We start from the raw sequence: 3,993 nt of genomic DNA, 5'->3' as shown, positions 1-3,993 counted from the left end.
AGTTCTCAGGTTTTGTGATGGTCGGACCAGGGTTGGACCAGGATGCCTTAGCCAGTTCCCTGCTTCAGCTGGCAAGGCTCACTTCCTGTGAGACATCCCCAAGGAGAAGCCACATGGAACTACCCCGATGCAGCCCTGGGTGCTGGAGCAGCCATGTGGAGACCCTTCCAGCGCTGAGATGCTTACACATTCACTGACTCGGTTTTCCTCCTGCAGTCGGTGTCATAGTGTGTGGTTTGTGAGACGGAGGAAGACTTTGTGGATTGGTGTCGGACATATGGGTTAATGTTGGACTTGTGAGCTTGGACAGCACTGGGTTGGGATGTTTTCTTGATATGCACTTAACCTTTATATAAAACTCTCTCTTACACATATGAGTTTCTGTGGATTTGTTTCTCTAAAGTACCCAGACTAACACAAGGGAGAAAAAACCCTTAATACCAGCCAGAGAAAGAAGACCATTATAAAGTACTAAGCAAAGGGACAATTATAGGAATAAAACATGGAAGGGTAAAGGACAATGGATTGCCTTTAAAGTATTGAAAGAAAAAGCAACAACAATAAACAAGGTCCTTCTGGAATTCTAGATGACAGACCTACTCTCAACTATATCATTGTTATTGTTAGGTTCTGTTAAGTCAGTACATACAACCCTATGCACATCCCGATGAAGCTCTGCCCAGTCCTGGGGCACCCTGACAATTATGCTTATGTAGGAGCCCCTTGTTGCAGCCACTGCGTCAATCCATCTTGTCAAGAGTCTTCCTGTGTTTCACCGCTGCTCCTCTTTACCAAGCATGATGTCTTCTTCCAAGGACTGGTCTCTCCTGACAACATGTCCAAAGTACATGAGACAAAGTCTCACCATCCTTGCTTCTAAAGAGTATTTGGCTGTACTTCTAAGACAGGTGTGTTTGTTCTCTTGGCAGTCCACTGTACTTTCAATGTTCTTCACCAGCACCGTAATTCAAATGTATCCATTCATCTTTTGTCAACCATATCATCAATTAGGTTCAATGTAAAATTACAAAAACCTTCAATAAAAGGAGCGTGATGGTGTGGATTTTCAATGAGACATAAATAGATAAAAAATAAAGGGATGAGGAATATATATCACAAAAACACTAAACATGAAAAACCTGGTTTGGCTATTTTCAAAGTAGATTTCAAGACTAAATCTACAATAAGAATACCAATTCATAACAATCCTAAGTGTGTATTCATTTAACGATAAGAAACATTTAATTTGTAAGCATATGGAACGGTAGTTGGCTTTAAGGAGAGAGCCATCTTGACTAGGAAGATGTTTGGAAAGGTCTACAGGACCAAATGATCACTGTGGGCCATCGATGTGGAATGATGGTGATGCTTCAGAAAAATCATGCGAAACCAACTTACTTGAGACAAGGAGATAGGGTCACTAACCTTCCCAGTTTTCCCCTGGCTTATTTGTTTCTTGAGATGTGAAGTTTCAGTACTAAACCTTGGATAGTTCCAGGTATATTGGAATAGATGCCCGTCCTACAACAGAGGAATTCATTTGCTTTGGAATTTTAGGAAGAGAAATTATAGAGGAGGAAAGCAGAATTGATGGCTTCGGATGGTTGGAGGTTATGCAGTAGATAAAATGAACCCTTTCAATGATCCTTCCAAACTCAAGTCAAATTAAACTGAAAAGTGAGAGGTGTAAAAAATATTTTAAAATGTTAGGCGTGCAGAGTGCGTGTGTATGTTTGAAAACTAGTGACAGGGTAGAATGGATGACAAGTCAACAGCATCTGTTGTGCACATGGTATTTGTGGGGCGAAGACCATGAGAACATAAGCTGTTAGGGATTTAAGTCGGAAAAGGACTAATTATACCTGATTCTTATAATTAAATTGGTCACGAGTGTTTGGGTTTTGAATAGCAAGTCTCCCTCAACCAGATCATAGAATAAGGAATTGTGTTCATACAGGTAACTGATAATTAGACAGGTGAAGTAGACTTCAGTCCTGACTTAGTCCTGAAGTTCAGGATCACTTCTGGGTTCTGGCTCCATTTCTCAGAAAATATCTTAGAAACCGTCTTCTCCATAACATTTTATCTTCAAGATAATTTTCCTCATGGTAGTACCAGTGGCCATAGCTGTTCCAGGACTCACATTCTCACATACCACAGGTCATCCACCTTTAGCTGTAAAAGTGCAGACATTGATTGCTTTAGGCTTTGTGGGTCCGAGTCTGTTCTGCAACTACTCAACTCTGTCCTAGTGTGAAAGCAGCCTGCCCTGGAGGCAACAAGTGAGCAGTCAACAAACGAGCATGGTATGGCCGATGTTCCCACAGAACTTTACTTCTCCACTTTTATTTTATGTTTTATATATCTGATACCCATCTGCTTTTGGTTAATTTCTAACCATTTGAAATGTAAAAACCATTTTTAAAATGTGAACATGTAAATGTAAAATATAAAATGATTCTAAAATGTAAAACCTATTTTCACTCAAGAGCCAAAGAGAAGTCGGTGGTGGACTAGATAGGACCCATAGGTCATAGTGGACTGACCCCTAGAATAACTGATGATCTGACCAGAGTTTTAAGCAAATAACCATTCTCTCTCCTGGTAGATGTTCCCTTTCTCCTTCTCTAGACTCTTATGAGGAACCCTGGTGGCGTAAAGGTTACAAGCTGGGCTTCCAACCCAAAGTCAGCAGTTTGAAACCACTTGCCACACTGCTGGAGAAAGATGGGGCTTTCTACTCCCTCAGAGCTGCAGTTCGGGGATCTCACAGGGCCAGTTCTACCCTGTGCGCTCGGGTTGCTAAGAGTCAGCATCGACTTGATGGCAGTGAGTTTTTGAGTTCAGAATCCCCGTGAAGATATTCCCAGCCAATTTCCTATCTAAGCACCTTGTATATGCCCAAATTCTCCTACTGTTTATCTTTATTCTAGAGTGTTCCCATGAACTCCAGACTCCTGTCGCTAGCTGTCTACTTACTATCTCTATTTAGAGGTGTAATAGCGTGTCAACTATAACATCATCAAAACCTCTGAGCGCACTTTTGTTTCCTTGTCGATGGTCCAGCTCCAAGCAGCAGGCAGGGCGTGGTTGGTGTTCCCGTGGGATTCACTCAGTGCTCTCTAGGGGTGTTTTGCATCCTTATTTTTCTGACACAATCATGATGCAGTGAATAAGTATTCTAATGCCTCCCCCTTTCTTCCACTAGGGATGAAGAAAGAAAAACTGAAAATTAAATCAAGAGTGTGACAGCAGACTGAGAAATTGTGTAGCAGTATCTTTCACCCTTTGGAGATTTGATAAGAAGAAATAGTTATAATTCTGTGCATTTCACTTGTGCAGAGGACCCACAGACGTGGACCTTGCCCCATCTGATCACTACTGATATTTTTCCAAGTATTCCAGATATTGCTTTGAGTTTTTCTCTTTTTCACCTGCCCTTCTGTAGCTTCAAGTTTTAGCTCCCGCTGGGAGAGTTTAACTACTTTCTTTTCAGTCACGGACAGATCCATATAGCTCTTCAACTTGCCCTCAGTTTGATCAACTGATCTATGTTCTCATACAAGTCACTTTGGCTTCTCCACTTTCCCTGTGTTCTGGGGAAAAAATTTTTTTTCAAGTCCATTAAAATCATAATCTGATTTTTAAAATGAGTAACCCTGTGCTTTTCAGTCCTTCATTTCTTCACGATCTCTATTTTTGAGCTCTGCCGAGCACCTGACAAGGGTAGTGATGGCCCAGCGGTAGAATCCCCACCTTTCTAATGGGGGACCTGACTCAATGCACTCTTACTCGTCGGTCGGAAGTGCCTCGGGACGTGCAGTAGATGTGAGACAGGCTTCCGCAGAGCTTTCAGACTAAGACTAGAAAGAGAGGCCTTGCCTCTACTTCCGAAAACCAGTCACACCAATGGTCCTACATGTAACTGGTGAAGAGGTTAACCCAGGAGCAAACAGTGTTTAGTTGCTCTGTGCATGCGACTACCAGGAGCCA

General features: G+C 42.0%; 1 protein-coding gene across 1 annotated transcript in view; it reads left to right on the top strand.

The window, feature by feature from the left end:
• The window catches only part of CFAP54 (cilia and flagella associated protein 54), a 390,102-nt gene extending 386,445 nt beyond the window's left edge, over window positions 1-3,657 (top strand). Inside the window, exon 66 of the mRNA XM_030886291.2 lies at window positions 3,209-3,657. The gene's annotated coding sequence lies outside the window, so the exon portion shown is untranslated. The remainder of the gene's footprint in view (window positions 1-3,208) is intronic.
• The last annotated feature ends 336 nt before the right edge of the window (window positions 3,658-3,993 follow it).

Source organism: Echinops telfairi, unplaced genomic scaffold (genome assembly GCF_000313985.2).
Source record: "Echinops telfairi isolate 266 unplaced genomic scaffold, ASM31398v2 ScPeMD7_2;HRSCAF=8, whole genome shotgun sequence".
Classification (NCBI taxonomy): domain Eukaryota; kingdom Metazoa; phylum Chordata; class Mammalia; order Afrosoricida; family Tenrecidae; genus Echinops; species Echinops telfairi.
The sequence above is the reverse complement of the archived record's forward strand: the minus strand, read 5'-3'. Positions and strand labels throughout refer to the sequence as shown.